The 18,072-nt window shown below is 35.0% G+C and overlaps 1 long non-coding RNA gene across 1 annotated transcript; it reads left to right on the top strand.

The window, feature by feature from the left end:
• The first annotated feature begins 1,591 nt into the window (after positions 1-1,591).
• On the top strand, positions 1,592-16,767 carry LOC141567328 (uncharacterized). The gene is made up of 3 exons (XR_012489949.1): positions 1,592-1,858; positions 4,693-4,873; positions 15,218-16,767. It is a non-coding gene; the product is annotated as an uncharacterized LOC141567328 (long non-coding RNA).
• Positions 16,768-18,072: the final 1,305 nt, after the last annotated feature.

Genomic DNA, 18,072 nt, shown 5'->3' on the forward strand with positions numbered 1-18,072 from the left:
TACTCTTTTTTTTTCTGGGTATCTCCTATGGGTATGTGAGGTATATATGTTATTAAACTTCTGTTTGTTTTTCTCTTGTCAACCTGTTTTTTATTACAAGTGGTCTCAGCCAAGAAACGAGAAGGATAAAGGAAAAATTATTTTGTTCTCTGACATAACACCCTGTTTTACATGGAAGGATCTCTAATAATGTTTAACCAATATTCAAATCATGTTTTCTCTCTCTCTCTCTCTCTCTCTCTCTCTCTCTCTCTCGTTTTATATTAGTATGAAAGGTCTTCTGTTAGTAGGACTACCTTATAGTAGGGATTTCGCTAAAATGCAATTTTTTTTTTTTTGGTAGATTTTGTGTGGCACCCAAGAATCTACATTGCTAACAAGCACCCAGGTGATGCTGATGCTACAAGGACCACACTTGAGTTACTAAATGCAAATAGAAAAAAGTATATTTTAGATTTTCTAAAACTATATTAATGTAGCTTGTAAAACCCTGTTTCTATTCACAGTCACAATTTAAAATTCAGTCTCTTTTGGGTAATGTGGAGAAAGAAAAAAACACAATTTTACCTCTACCATTTTAGGTTCTAAGCTGGGGAAGCTGTAACAAAAAGATTAATAAGAGAAAAACAAACAGAAGTGTATCAATGTGTATACACCTCTTGGAAATAACCAGGGAAGAATGAGTAACTTTCAGAAGTGGCTTAGAATTCAGGCTGGAAGACTATCTTTAACTAAAGACAAAAGAGAAAGGCTGTGGGGAGGCCATTTATAGGGAGGTGACCAGGAATCGTGTCAGGTTTGTCATGCAGACTTAAGTCCATGCCTCTCCATTGACAAGTTTCTTTGATTTAGTCATCCTTCTCTTCCTGGTACAGGGAGGGAGACACCCTTAAAAAAGAGATTTCCTTTATAAAAGTGCATTTTCCTTATAAAATAGTAACCTATATACACATATATAGCATAAATAAAGTTATGATTTTTGCGTAATGGATGAAAACACAGCTAATATTTCAGTATATTACCTTCTATAGTTTACAACAATAACTAAGATACAGGATCATGGTAGACATGTTAATGATGTCATTGTTTATTTCCTCTTTATTACATTTTGTGGCATCTTAAAAAAGTTGACCAGAATAAAAACAGATAATCATAAGAATATATGTTTTCTCCAACTATTTTATGTAAAGGCCTTTGGTTATTAAAAACTGTGGAAATATAATTTTTTTTAAAGTGAGGAATTTCAATTCAGGCCTCATTTTGAAATTAAAAAAAAAAAAAAAAGAAGAAGAAGTAAAATGGAAGTGGGAAGAAAGGGAGTGGAAGACCAGATAGAGAAAATAAATCTTCTAAATTGATTTACAAAAAAAATAATAAACTGGGCACAAAGCATAAAAGCTCTGCTATAGGTGGAATAAGTTGATGGCAATTCCAGAGGAAGGAAGAGCCCCATATACAGTTTGTAATAGATGTGTGGGAGGCAAACAGCCCTCTGGGAGCTGTAAGGTTAAGGAAATCACTGTGCATGAGGCAGACTGACAACTGACCTCTTGCTCGTTGAAAGAAATCAGCATGAAGGAGGATTGGAGAATGTCCTGAATTTCACACTATGTTCTTCAAATAGCTAGTAGCTTATTTTTATGAGAGCCCTGAGACCTACTTTCACTGATCATTTATCCAGACAGTTGAGTTTCTTTAATGAAATAACATTACTCCTTTGGGAAAAAGAATTTGAGGACAGGGAACAATCAGGCCTACTAGCAACTCCCACTCTGAGAGGTACTCCGTGTGAGCTGGCTGGTACTCGGTGGTGCAGAAAGGAAGCAATTATGCTTACATCTCGATTCACTGCTGAGAGGTAAGGATCTCTTTAAAATATTTCTTCTTAAGTCTGTCTCTCTCACCCCTCACCTTCATCTCAATGAATGTAATCTAAGTTTTTGAGAAACTGGAAACTAAACTGATGATGGTGATGATGATGGTTAATGATGAGGATGATGATGAAGACATCTATAAATTTTAATAGTATATTATGGACTTTCTTGATGGAAATGAGTATCTCACTGTGTTTATTTAATGTGACTAACTCCAGATATGATTAGTCTTATTAGGTAAGAATTTTTACGATTTGTAGTTATATATTATTTATTTTGTGCCATATTATTAAGCAACTCAGCGCACCCCCTCCCCTTTCATCTCTATCATTTTCAGTTTTTCCTTAACATGATAAATGAATTCAGGATTAGACAGTAGATGGTGCTATTATTTCAGAGACTGTACAGTATCAAAGACTTCCAGATTATTTTAAAACTACAGAAATGAGTGAGAGAAAAGTGTGGAAACTTGACAATAGTTTTCTGGTTTGCAAACGTTATATAGAGTGGGAAGCTATTTTCATGTAGTGACCCATTCTGTCCTTTTGGGGGGTAAAATAACAATCAAAACTTCCCTTAGTAATTAATAAATTCTGGCTCCCTAGAAAAGAAAAAAAACTACACCCACATTTAAATTTCTCCTTTGAAACAGAAACAGACACAGATGCTTGCTCATACCGACTGCCATTGCAGACAGAAAGTAATTCACAAGAGCTCGGCAATGCAGAGGATATTAAAACGTAAAACGCATAAATGTGAAGTTGCCTTAAAATTACTGAAAGGAAGATTTTTCTAATATAAAGCGATTTATATGGAAAACATCTGTAATCACAAAAGCACCTTAAATACAATATTCAAATGCAAGCAATAAAACCCTGTATTCTGACAATGATAAATCAACATATTAAAAACTTGCCTCTATTGGCAGCAGATGCTCTTCGAAAGAGAATTCATAACAGATGAATACTGTGGAGGGGGTTCAAACAGCGATGACACAGACAAGAGGCTGAGTGGAGCCAAAGCTGCACTTTGTTCCGTGTTGGATCATGGAACCTGCAGCTAAAGCACAATTGCTACCGAGGTTCCTAAGGAGCAAGACTACAAGTTGTTTCTTTTAAACCTCATTACTCAAAAGTGAATGGCCAGTGATGGGAACCCTTTACCTGTCTCAGTGGCAAAGGTTTAAGTTATTCTCATTTTTCATGCCTAAACAAACATTTGTTGATGGGCTGTCTTAAGGATGATCACATTCTCTACTTAAATTTACAACTCAGAACACCTAAATGTAAAGAAAAATTGAAAGCAAATGACTGGTGATATTGTGAAAGTAATAGCAAAAATTGACATTTGAAACATCTGAATAATTAATTGCAACATTTTTAATGTATGACTTTTGCATTTGAGGGCCAGCCATATTTTCAAACACGCATTTCTAAGTAATTTCAGTCTTTTACATGGCATCTCTTTTAACCCTTGACCTCCTAATAGGATAATTGTGAGGTAGAAATGTCTTTAATTGTTGATTAATAATTCTGTTTCTGGTTCTGTTCCATCAATATTACTAATGTCTCATGTCCATTATATGAGATCCTCATTTTGACTACTATACAATTGCATGAGTAATGCCAAAATAAGTAATATGTAATTTTTAGTAGATTCTTTGAAAACAGCTCCTGCAACTGCTTTTATTTTATATTGCATACATTTTCCTGTTATTACCTCATATTTCTTGGAAATAAGACCTAACCAGAAAATTAGCCCTAGCATGATTTTTCAGGATGACATCCCCTGAACATAAGCCCTAATGCATCTTTTGGAGCAAAAATGAATATAAGACCCGGGCTTACTTTCGGGGAAACATGGTATGTACATGTGTCAGTTTTAAACCATGGCCTCAAATTCTTGGAGGGTCCTACCATTGAAAAGTTAAGTACATGCCCCATTCACTTGAATCTGGGCAATGGCTTTGATATAACGCAGAAGAAATGATGTTGCATGACTTTGCGACAAGATCATAAGAAGCCTTGAAGCTCGGCCTTGGTCTCTTGGAATGCTCCCTCACTCACCGCAGGACCCATGTACACCGGACCTCCCATGCTGGGAACGAAGTCCGAGCTGTAGGAAGAGGTCATGCCATGACTAGGTGCTCTGTCCCACAGTCCCAGCTGAGAGTAGCCTTTCAGTCATTCCAGCCCAGGTGCCAAAATGAGTAAAAAAATCCTCCAAAGAATTCCAGTCCCCAGAGGTTGAATTACCCTGTTAAACAAAAAACTTTCACAGCTGAAATCTTTTTTAAAAGAAAGGGTTTATGGAGCCATAATGGTAGCCAGAAAAGGGCTAGGTTCTGAGGCATGAATTCTAAACCATCAGCAGTTGGGATAGGTGGAGAAGGAAACTTGCCCACCATCCTGGAGTTGCCGGGCACTTTTATACATTATGTTTTAGGGAAGAAAGATGAAAGATGAAAGTTGTTTCGAAAGAATTTACAATGGCTACAGATAAGGTGCGGGTGGGGAGGTGCAGAAAGGAAAAGCAGGGAGAGTTTTATGGTACGTGCACAGTCTGTAAATAAGAAATATTTACTACTTTTGATTGGTGGTGGGGAATAGTCCTGAAAGTTCAGCATAAGAAGGGTGTGGTGGCATCTGGTGGCTTCTACATAAATTAATTCAAATCTCCAACATACATTCAGGAATGTGAGAATATGTTTTTAATTGGCCAACAGCTATTAACTGGTTAACTACTCTTATCTCTTTCTGTCACTCCCTAGCCTGCTGTAGTTTAATTTAGGATATCTCAAAAGTTTTTCTCTTGTCAGCCACAGACATTCAAATCCTTCCAGATGATGCCTCACTGAACCCTTTTGGAATACAAGATCTGTAGAATCACTAAGAATAAGTTGTGGATTGGTTTGTTATTCTGCAATTGACAACTGGAACACCAGAGTCGGATTAAAGATTGCAATAAAATTGTCAGTCATAGATTATCAAGATATTCAGGTGAGTATGTTTAATTTTAAACACTTTTAGTATTCTTAGTCTCCTAATTGGTTTTCTTGTCTTGACTCTCTTCTCCCTCCATCCAACCTACTTACACAACTGACGTACATATCTCTGATATGGCACTCTCTTCTTTCCACTCCCCCCAAATACTATCCTGATTTTCCTCTGACTGTAGTCTATACTCTTTAGATAGGCATTACTGACCTTTATTTCTCTGTCACCTACATATACATATTTATTTCCAACTAATCCTACAAATTATTTACTAAATCCTCTGAGTTTCAACAGAAAAGTACTAGAATTTCCAGGGTCATTTTTAAACTACATGTCTACTCTTTGAAGTCCATCTCAAACCCAAGTACCCCCTAGAGAATCACTGCTTTAGTGTCCCAGTGTTGTTGATGGGTTTATGGCTAACCTTCAACTATAAGGAAGGGCATAGGTGTAATTAAGAACCTCTAAACTTTCATGCTATAGACATTGTTCCTCAATATCTTTGCCTTTCCTATCCTTACTATCTAGGATATTATTTTTCTAGTGCTTCTTCTTAGCTCATCTGAGTCGAATTATTTTCCTGTCAAGTAGCATTTACATTCCTCTTCCCTAAGTGGTCTTCCTAAGATGTAGAAATGGTATTTTGAGATATCATATATCAACCACTCACTAAATGCCAGGCATTTCACTTAGTTCTTTACATTCATTATATCATATATCATTCAATTTTCTCACTTTCTATAACAATAATTTCATAATTTTTATATCTTACCCTTCTCTAGTGTTTATCCTTTTACCATTATTTTCTCTTTGACTGTTCAGTATGACCCCTGAAGGACAAGGATTTTGTTTTTCTTATTTTCCTTGGTGCTTGTAGAGCATTTACACAGTGAGCTGAACATAATGAGTGACCAACAACAATTTGTAAGGATCAATCCAAGTTTAAAAAACAAAACAAAAACAAATTGTCTCACTGTTAGTATCGTCTATTTGAATGTCTAGATATCTTCAAACATTGGCTCTTTGCATTTTATCTATCAGGAGCTTAAAGGCTCTAATGAGATTTAATTTCGTTAGTAATTTTATAATTCCACTGAGGCCATTCCAAAACAATTTATTCTCAGGTGGCTGTTCTCACATGACAAATTAGATATAGGTTTTTTTAGGACAGGATATAAGAACATTACACATTTCTTGACTTTTACTGAACTTAAGGGTTTTCTACAGTACTTTATTGTTTCACTCTAATTAACCTCTACCTTATATCAGGTAGTAATGAGATATACTTTAAACATAAAATCATCTCTTGCACATTAGGTTTTTAAAAAATGTTTAATAAACATTCCTATTCATGATGTATTTCAGAAACCTATAAGGAGTTTAACAGACGTCATGAACTCCCTGTAGTTATCAAGATTTTCGCCCAATTTACCTGTTCAAGGTGCATTAAAACTTGCTAAAACTCATTAATTTCAGAAAAAGAACATGTGTCTTTCAAACAATAGTATACTATTTTAATATGTGAAATTCTCTCAGTTTTTCCCCTTTCTCATCCACTTATTCTTATAACATCTAATGCCACAAACACATATGCAAAAATATATTTTCCATATGTCTACATGTTACCAATTTAATGAAGTATTTCCTTACACCATTAGAGCACCCTCATAAGTTTTTTGGAGACAAAAGACAAAGATCCTTTTTGGCTACAGATGTGTTTAGACAACTTTTTTTTGTTAATTTAACTTTGAAGCAGCTGTAAAAGATCAAATGTTGCACTGGACAATTAAGGAATGATTTTATTCAGGCTATTGCAATAGGAAAAACATCCATTAATGAGGAATGTCTCAAAAAGAAAAAGAGACCTGGGATTTTAGAGAGGCAGATAAAAAAGGGAGCCATCTATGAATCTTATGGGAGTCATGAAGATGGATGAAAATGAGTCACTGAAAAAGGGAAGAGGTGGGTCTTATCTGGAATAAAAAGGGCTAGGTGATCTTTTAATGCCAACTATTAATTGCAACACAAATAGGGTGGGAGCACAACACTCAGATAAATTTTAACATTGTCTCAGGGAATGGGGATGGGAGAATGTTAGGAGTCAGTGAATACAACTGGGAAGGAATTCTGATGACTTTGTGGTAGAAAACAAAATATAGATACTGGGTATAATGCTATAATGACAAATTATGGCTGGAGGAAGAAATAATTTTAATTGTATAAATTAGACAGTGGAGAATACATTTTTAATTCTCTTAGCTTCATTTTCTCCATCCTCAACTCCTGACTCGCAATTGAGGATATAGGGCTATGGCTCCCTTAAAACATGAAAGACCTGTGAAATGGCAAATAGAGTAATTGAAGAGACTAAGAGTAGAAATGGCATATGAGGGTTCTGAAAATGTCCTTTGAAAGTGACCAGGTTGGAAATTGTTATTATACTTCCCATAAAAGATAAATGGAACATGATTCTGGCCTTAAAGTACTGATAAAATTTGTAATGTAATTTCCAGAAAACATAGTCCATACAGCGATTATTCCTTAAGCCCTCTTTCAACTTAAACTGAGCTTAGACATCACAAAGCATCCTTTTTAATGTCAACTAACCTCTGTGTTACTTATAACTAAATGCTAATTAGCAAGTCCTGCAGACTACCAATAAACAGAACCTGTTTCCAAAAGTAGTGGGTTTTGGTCTTTGTAGAAAGCAAAAGAGAAATGGAACTCAAATTGTAGCACTTTTCCAGTCTCACTGTGACCAATATTCTGTGCAAATTGGTCACATGACAATTTATATAACTATGGCTATAAGCTATAGATATTTATGACAGAGTAATTGCTTGAGAATGACTTTGTGTAACTATATAAACACTGAGAAAGTGCATAAGACCATCTAATAGATGTTTCTTGCTAGGTATGCATTTCTAATTTAGCTGATTAATCTTCTTTTAGAAACACTTTATTTTTTAACTACAACTTCCTCATGGATTTCCTCTCTCTCTCTCTCTCTCTCTCTCTCTCTCTCTCTCTCTCTCTCTCTCTCTCTCTCTCTTTCTCTCTATCAATTGCCCCTCCACTCCTCTATCTGTTTCTCTCGGTTTCTGTCTCTCTCTGACATACACACACTCAATTTGACTAAATCTTTTAAAGACTTCTACTAATGCTAAATTATTACTCATAGCCTCATCTTCACATCTAACTTACCATACATGAATAAACTGAACCACAGACTAATGAAATGCTTTTTTCAAAATAACTTGGTGACACATCTAAAACTAGAACTCAAAGTTATAAACTACTACCACTAAGTAAAAAGCTAAAACTATACATATTAAATGAATGCATGACAGAAGGAAATGATTAAAGTTGTAAATGTAGAATTTCTATTCATGGAGATAAAAACTAGGGAAGAGAATCATTTACTTGATATTATCAATATTAACTGCCTAATAATGAGAGAAAAAAAGATGGTCGGTGAGAAAATGTCCAGTTGTGTTGATTATTTATACTTAATTATTATTTGTGACATCTATTTACTATTTTAATAATGAAAGTACTGAGTGTATTTCTGTGATTTCTGTAGAATATAAGTGCAACAGAGTTAGCCCTACTGAAACATAAGTTAGACTGAGTTTTCATGACATAACAAAACTTTGCTGTGTCAGAGCATACTCTATCTTAGTATGTATTTATTACCATTTTCAAACTTCAGACTCAGTTATAAAGTATAGAAAACATTCTTTTAAACATATAAGTTAGGTTGTATAATCAGGCAATTTTATTATTTATCTCAAATATATTGAGGGTATATAAAAATAGAAATAATTAATTATATACCAGGGTGCCAAAAAAATGTATACCAGTGAACATTTTGGTCAGTGTTGCTCAAGCAGTAGTTCACCATAATCAGAAGTGTCTGTACACTGATGATAAGCACTTTTAGCACCTCTTGTAATTGCAGAAGGCAAATGTGACTTGTATTCATCTTTTGCTATTGGTATACATTGAGTATTGAAATTTTAATAGTTTTTTTTTTCCTTTCTTAAAATGCATATACATTTTTTGGCACCCTCTGTATATACACCCTTTATATAACCTTCAAATTTCATTATTTGAAATTTCTACATCAGCGTCTCAAAATTGATACATTTGGAAAAAATAACACTGCAGTAATACAAGGTTCCAGGTGGAGATTAACTATAGTCATTCTTAAAGTATTTTTTAAATCACAACTATTCCATTAACAACTAATTCATAGCCAGTTTTGTCACCTTGACCAAAAAAATAACATTTTTTTCAGTATTCAAAATCTACTCAAGATTTTTTAATATTTGTTCAATTTTATTCAACAAAATATGCACTATAATGAGGTCAAAACTGAATGAATGTCAAAGAGATTTAACTAGGTCTTAGGAGAGAATAAATGTATTAGTGGAAATTATGAGACGAGCTAAGGAAATAAAACCACATGAGAAATAATATACATTCATGCATTTCTTAACGATGAGGATGTGTTCTAAAAAAATGCATCATTAGGCAAGATTTTGTTGTGTGAACACTCCAGAGTGCACTTACACAAACCTAGATGGTACAGCCTACTACACACCTAGGCTGTGAGGTATAACCCACTGCTCGTAGGCTATGAGTCTGTACACCATGTTACTGTACTGAATACTGTAGGCAGTTGTAACACAATGGTATTTATGTATCTAAACATAGAAATATACAGTAAAATACAGTAAAAATATTAAAAAATGGTACATATGTATAGGGCACTTCCTATGAATGGAGCTTACAGGACTGGAAGTTGCTCTGGGTGAGTTAGTGAGTGAGAGGTGAGTGAATATGAAGGCTAGGACATTACTGCACATTACTGCAGACTTTATAAACACTGTCTCACAGCCCTCCCCTGGCTTCTTTCTGACAAGGTCAGAAATAGAACATGAGAGCTGTCAATGCTGCTCCATGAAGAGGGATGTGGGCTGAACTGATTGGAAATATCGAGGAGAAACAGGCTGAGTGAGGTGCACATCAACATAATAGTGACTGTCAGGAACAAGTGAATGGTGGCCTGAGGCTCAGGAGGGATAAAGAATCAAGATGAAGAGATAAAAGAAGGATTTTCAAGACAATTTGGTTTCAGCTATTGCATGTGGTAGCAGTGATCAGATTAAGGACTTTTGTGGGATTCATTTAAAAAGAGGGTATTTATCAAGGACAGGGTGTAGAACTGAGGACTCAATATTTTGACTTTGGAAATTTGTTGTTGGTTTCATTGACCTTATTGGCACAAAGAGTTTTCTCTAGCATTAAATTGAGGGAAGAAATAAGAATTACCTATGCTTCACATCATTACAACCTGAAAATATTTCCAAAGTACAGGGCCAGACTGGCTCCACATGACCACAGAAAGCTTTTACTAAAGTAGTAGTGGCACTTAATACTTGTTAAGGTCGCTCCTGTGGATGTGTTCCTTGCATAGGATCTTAAGTCCTCAATAAAAAATGTACAGCAATGAACTCTGAAGACTATCAAGCTAGATCTGGGAGGGCTGCACTGCCCCCTGAGCATTCAGCACTGGGGGTACAGGCTCCTCTGTGCTGAAATGGGTCAGTGGCTGACTGACTGGGATATAATCTGTGTACTCAGAATCCCAGTGTTCTGAGTAAGAGGGAATCTGTTGCCAGATATTGCTCTACAGATATTGCTTCCATCAGAGAAAAACAAACACACAAAAACACATCCTCCTGAATCATACATCTTTCCATTTCTTACAGGAAATTTAGCCCCATTATAGTCTTATGCCACTGTCATACACATGCACCAAGACCTCGTTATGCAGGACATGACTGTAAATGAAATTAGTAAGGTAGGAAAGTAGGTGTGTTCCTTAAAACAAAGGTGTATAGTTTATAATAATACAAACTATACACCTTTGTTTTAAGGAATAGTAGTTAAACACTATGATGACTGATGTAGAGAGGTTTTTGGTGACCTGATAAAAAAATCCTTAAATACAAAGCTATATAGTTTGTATTTCACTCTCCATATAACAGAAGGCAATGTAGGCATTTGCTAAAGGGAATTGTCAACTCCAGTCTTTTTTTTTTTTTTTTTAATGGAAGTGTGATGGTGATAGGAATCATAGATTGAAAAACAAGAGACTGGAAGTCAATACACCGATTAGGAAGCTAATATAATAGTTCTGGCACACAGTTAAGGACCACTGGTTCAGCAGCATTGGGAACAGAAGAGAGACGATGAAAACAAGCGGCACCATTAAGATAGAAGTAATGGAGTTTAAGAAGTGAATTAGAGAGAAAAGCTGATAGTAACTCAAAACTGAGGAAAGGGAGAAAAACAGCCTTGGCGAAGGGGTAATGAGATCATTTGTGGGAATAATTGTGAAGCTGGCAGCACGGGTACATTGAGGTGTTTAGAAGCTAAGAATCAAAGCTTGATGATACGGACATGGGGGTCACAGATTTAAAAGTGGCAGTTGAAACTGAAGGTAGATGATACTTTCAAGAGCAAAGTATTAATATTCAAATAGTGGATGGAATATTCATAAAAGAATATTCATAATAGTAGGAAAAATTAGTTGAGAATAGGTATTAAGAAAGAAAAGGAGGGGCGGCTGGATGGCTCAGTTGGTTAGAGCGTGATCTCTGAACAAGGGCTGCTGGTTCGAGTCCCACATGGGTCAGTGAGCTGCACCCTCCACAACTAGATTAAAAACAACAACTTGACATGGAGCTGATGGATCCTGGAAAAACACACTGTTCCCCAATACCCCCCAATTAAAAAAAAATTGAAAAAGAAAAGGATAAGGTAGTATGCAATAATTTTATGAATTAAAATCATATATATATGATAAAATTTTATATATATATATATATATATATCTCAATTGAACAGTTACCTTCAAGATAGTAGAACTCACAGTATAGTAGAACTGTGAGAAAGAGGTCATGTGGTATGGTTGACTATATTGTGAAACCATGGTGGGATAGACAGTCCTGTTTTGAAATACTGGCAATAAAGGGAAGGGTAGTTTGGGAGTGATGTAGAATCAGAAAAAAAGGATAGTTTAGTAGAGAGAAGTCAAATTCCAAAAGGTTTTGTGTCTTGGGCCAAAATGTAAAGAGCTTATGGAGAATAAACCAGAGAAAAATGAAAAAAAAAAAAAAAATTGTAGAAAAACATCAAGGAAAATAAAAGTTCCAACTGTAATTCAGGGATATTAATACTTAATTCTGGAGTTATTGTAAGGCTTGGAGGTTAATGTTTAGCTTCATGAATAATATGCAACTAATAAATAGGGCTATTATTATCATTAATATGAAAAAAGATATAATTTATTTACATGCTATTAGGCAATAAGAAGATTCATGTAAATGAATTTCAAGAAACAGCTTTCCCCCTGAAAAGCTAAATTTTCAGCTACTTTCTAAAATATGTATCATATAACTTTCCCTTTCTTGAGAATACAGGAATGACATATTTTATCTTTTCTCTTTTGACTTGGTGTCATTGCTAAACCATCAGTGATATATTATGGTATTCTACTGTAATAAGAATACTTGCTTCCATATCGTCCCAGAAATGTCCAGGTCCCAGAAAAGTGGGATGAGCAAAAAAAAAAAAATAATAACATCATCATGGAGATGAGCAAGTGTGAGTAAAACAATTATTTTGTGTGGAGACAGAACAAATGGATTGAACAGTCACAAAGAGCCTTGGGTTCAAGATCACGTGCAACATTTATTGACTTCACCTTGGTTTCCTCCTTTGTATTACCTACCTCACAGGATCAGTTTAATCAGGAGTGAAAATCCACTTCGTTAACTGAAGTGATTTATACAAATGCAGAGGAATGTAGCAATCGGGTTTTCAGAAAACTCAGAATAAAGGGCAAGAAGCAAGCATAAATAAAGTTTCTTCTCCCTACTATATTTACATATACCTTTTCCAGACCAGCTATTTTGAGGGGAGTTCAATTTGGTTTTGAAATTATGGTTCTAATAGAAAAGAAACATGCAGAGTTTTAGCTCTGAAAAGCAAATGGCACATAGTAGAGAAACAAAAAGATTGAATAACCCAAATAGAGTGCTTCTGTTGATGTGATTGTTTTAGGATGCTCTCTCCTGGGTAATAGGATTGGCTTCCTGCTCAACTCCAGAGTTTGCCACTGTGCCCTTTATAATTTATTGGACACTGTGATTCCCCCATGAAAAGTTAGAGCAAGTCTATTAGATTACATCTCAATGTGGTCTGATTCAGTGGTGTTCAAACTATGTTCCTCAGCATTTAACAGTACTGAAGGTGTCATTCAGGGGCATGTGATTAGTATGAAAGATTCTAAGAAGGTGTCCACAAAAGCATAACCACCAGCTTCCTGTCTTTACTGCAGTAAGAGTAACCCCACCAGTATCTGTTTAAATATTAAGGGGGAAAAAAGAAAGAGAGAGAGAGAGAGAGAGAGAGAGAGAGAGAGAGAGAGAGAAAGAGAGAGAGAGCTTGCGCTCTAACCAACTGAGCCATCCGGCTGAACTGTCATACTATTTTTAAGGAGTTTTTCTGTTAATATTTAAAATAACTAAGATCTGACACTATAGGTGAAATACAGGTTAATTTTAAAATACTTAGTTTTTTTCCTTGGTTTGGTTTCTTGTGTATGAGAGACACAAACTGAAAGAGTGAAGAACACAGATCTGGAGTTCAGCCTCCATGAGTTTGGGTCCTAGTTTTACCACTTCTCAGTTGTGTGCCTATAGGCAAGTTACTAAAACTCTCAGTTTTCTTATCTGTAAAATGGGAATGTAAAAGTACCAAATTCATAAGAGGTTGTGAGCATTAAGTAAAAAGTTCCATTCAATGAGTAATTCATGGCCCATAGGAAGTATTAAATAAGAGTTGACTATTATTGACAATACTATTATCATTTAAAATGTGAAATTATACCTTCACCCTCATATTTTTAACTTCAACAATTCTCTTGAGACCTGTTACTTTCAACTCCTTTAACATCATCTTCATATATATATATATATATATATATATATGTTTCATGAACATAAGTTTCATGAAAAAATAATTTTTGCTCAATTTATTCACTGCTCTGGAACCAAGACATAAAATACTACTAAGTATGTCATAGGCTCTTAATAAATATTTATGAATCAATTTATACAATTTTAGTGCTTTATAATGAAACATAAAACAATTGAATCGACATGCTTCTTTCTCCTTTTTTTGTCTGTCCTTTTGTCAAAAGAAACAGAAATAAGTTTATTATTTACGATCACAGCTAGTTAAATGATGGAATTATCTTGTTAGATAAAATGGATTGTTGTGTTAAGATAGAAATTAAAAATGAAGAGCCTAGATAGAAATGCTATTTGAATTGGTAACATACTAATGGAATTGTTTGGTTGCACACACCTTGTTCATATAACCCATGCTACTTTGCCTCCGAGACACTGGAGGTCATATGTACAAATAAAGAAGATGTGAAGATAATTCTAGTGGGAAAAAGCAAATCACTGGAGTTTCTGTGTTATCATGGCTACTTAGGAATTACCAAAGGAGCCGTTCTGCACTTGATTTTCATTTATGTTAGTACCAAGAAAAAAGTTTTTAATCTTAGCTAATACAGTATTTATACTGACATCCTTTCTATTTCCCACAGAGGGATACTTGCCATGGTAGGAGTCACTCAGGAGAAAAATAAAAAGGCATAGTGCAAAATTTCAGTGATGTAGATTGATGGTTATTGGGTTCATTACATTCTGCCTTTCTAAAGTTACATGACTGTTTGAAAGAGAAAAAAAAATACTTCTCTTATTCAAAATTTTGAGTAATAGGACTTTGTATAGTTATGTCTTTGCTATGTTTCTCTCAGTCGGGGTAAAAAACAGATTCAACTACAATTGGCTGGAAAATAGCTTTCAAAAGTTATTTTTTTCTTCGTCTTCCCCAGCACATCAAAATTCATCTAGATGACAGGAATAAGACTGTTATTATATTGCATTGCCTTCAGCTATGGGATTTTTCCCCTTTCCCCTTGGGTTGTTTAAGAAACAAAGTAATCATTTAACTGGAGAAAGTTCACTGGAGGAGGGCGAAGTTACACAGAAGGATCAATATTTCAGGTGTCAAAGAAACTCAGCCATGTAAATCTCGGTAAAAGATACCACTATCATCAAATCAGCCATTATGAGAGTCTTAGATACACTTTCAAAAAGGGTCCTATACTTGACAGATGCTCTTTTTTCTCTTTAATGTGCCTACTACCTTAAGTCACCATCATTTAAATACTGTCCTCAAATCTATCATATCTTTCAGGTGCTCAAAACAGAAATCTGAAAATCTGGAGAAGGGAAGAGAGAATCCACCAAGATCAGAAATAAAACTGAAGCTCTTTGGTAATCATCTTTATTCTCCAAAGATGTTGACTCATGCAAAGATGATGACAAAACTCTGGGGAGAAATTCCATGTGTACCCAATCAACGAGTCTCAAGATAAATATTATTCCTAAGTATAGAGTGTGAAACTAGAGATAGTTCATAGCTACAGAGAAATTGCAGTTGGCATTTGGTAAAACAGAGAAAAGGCACAACCAGGTAAAGGCTCACGGAATAAGTTTACAGAATTTCATAATTCTTTCTACCCTGAAGAGGGATTTGTAAATCATAAACGGGCTATGCCCCTTTGCCCCTAAGTGTTAGCTTAAAGAAACTATCCTCTGCTCTCTGCTATTTCCTCAATGCTCTTTTCTCTAAAGCAGTGGTTCTAATACTGGATGCACATTAAAATCTCTTAAGAAGCTTTAAATATTACCAGTGTACTGGCCTCAACTTCCCAGATCCTGATTCAGTTTGTTTGGACTGGAGCCAGGCATTGGTTCTTTCCCAGAGTGCCCTGGGTGATGTTGATTTGTAGCATCAACAAACATTGGTTTCAATACTGGTATCTTTTCCTTACACACTTGTTACCTAACATCTCTAGTTAACTCCATACCCTCTTTTCTGGAAAAAGGAGTTCTCAGAAGATCAAAGATAGGTGGTTAACACTTCTATTACCAGTTAACATGTGGTACAGTAGCTTTCACATCTGTCCATGTCTGTCATTACGCAGACTCATCAAGTTAGCCCAAGACACTTCTATCTACTGCTTTTCTTCCACACCTCTTCCCCTTTCCAGCACCTCCTCCCCAGGGTGCCTTCATGCTGTGCTTCAGCTTCTATGGTTCTTACATCTGGATTTGCTCTCTTGACCATGACTCATACCCTCCATAGCATGCTGTGTTTCCATCTGTCTGAGTCCTTTTTCTCTTCCTACATAGAAACATGTAAACTGTTCAAGTGATTGCTCTTTGAGGCCTAAAAGTTTTGATATAACTGGGTGTGCTTTATCAGTTATTCTTCAAGAAATAATTTATCTCAATGAAATGAGAATTTCAAACACCTTAATAGGTCACTAAATGAAGAATTTTAACATAGTGCAGCATTTCCCAAAATTAGTTCTCTAGAAATCCAGTTGCCCAGTTAACAATTAAAGGCTGTGTTCTATGTCCCTGGTTTGAAGAATATACATATCACTGAGAATTCCTTAAATAAATAAATTCATTTTTACTCTGCTTCGTATAGTATTTTAAAAAATTAACTCACCTCATGTTCTCCCCATAAAACTTCTGCTATTACCTTTTATATAAAATTACCCACCACTGAAAGCTCTGTTTCTTTTGGGGATTCCATCTCCAAGAATTGGGAATGGATTCAACTCATACAATGTCACCCAGAGCTCATGCATGAAAGAGCAAAAACGGCAAAGAAGAATAATGTAGTAAAGCTATGATTTGTTGAATAATTGTTATATTATCCTATATCATCTTATAATTTATATGCATAGTGTGTATGTGTGTTTCCATCAATGCATTAAATATATGTGTCAATGAACGTTTTATTGAATATTTCTGTTAAAAAATCTCACTACATCAAACCCTCATTTAATCAAAAAGTAATCATAATTATAATCTGTACTTTATAGAAAGAGACATTTAGAAATACTAGAGCACATATCACACAACTGAAACATCAAGCATCTGAAAATCAAAATCCTGCCCAATTACAGGAACATTTCTTAACTATTGTGCTAGACCACCTCCTATGGTGCTGTAATATAAGTACAGGGGGAAAGTTGTAGAGCAAGGAAATGGTAGATCTTCTCATCTAATTGCACAGCACTCTGAATGAATCACTTCTTTTATCAACATAAGCAGATATTAATATATTTTTATGCTCATTTGTACCAGAAGCAGATTATTGGCAATAACAACAACAAAACTAAATAACTAAGGCAATTTTGCAATGCTTGTTACAGGTAGGCATCAAAATAAATTCTAAGCTTTTTAGCAGGCTATACAAAAAGGGGAATAAAATCCATTGCATGCTCCATAACATTCAAAATATAAAAACAAGTAAGTGAATCAACACAAGCAAACATTTTTGACCCTGAGATAAAAGATTTTTATTTCCTAAAGATGTTCATAATTAGCACAATGAATAAGATCTTCACTGTAAATATCATTCTGTTTCATTGGGTTATATCTTATCACATTTTTCACAGATCAAGGGGAATGTACCAAAGCGTGGATCAGTAACAGCTGATCTCTCAGGCAGTGTGGTGGTAGTGGAGGTGGGAGGGAGAGCGTAGAAGCGATGACATGCTGTCTACGTGCACAGATCTCTGTTGATCTCTGCTTAATTCAAGGGTGGATTATTTTAAATGTTCTAAAATGGATAGTGATACATTCAAGTATTTCTTTATAAATATTGTTTTTCTTAATCCAGTGAAGTCTTTGATAGTTATTGAGCAGCAGTGAGTTCCAGTTTATATTCCTGACATATACCTGGACAATCTATTACCCAACAAACAAAATCTGATCACCAAGTTTCTGTCTTTCTGGGTATTTATTTCTGTGTGGTCTCTTTTGACTGTCTTCCCTAATCTATCCCTCTCTGTATTATCGTGTTTCCCCGAAAATAAGACCTAGCCAGACAATCAGCTCTAATGAGTCTTTTGGAGCAAAAATTAATATAAGACCTGGTCTTATTTCACTATTTTATTATATAAGACCTAGGTAATATAATATAATAATATAATATAATTAATATAATATAATACAATACCAGGTCTT

Source organism: Rhinolophus sinicus, linkage group LG01, assembly GCF_036562045.2.
Source record: "Rhinolophus sinicus isolate RSC01 linkage group LG01, ASM3656204v1, whole genome shotgun sequence".
NCBI lineage: Eukaryota > Metazoa > Chordata > Mammalia > Chiroptera > Rhinolophidae > Rhinolophus > Rhinolophus sinicus.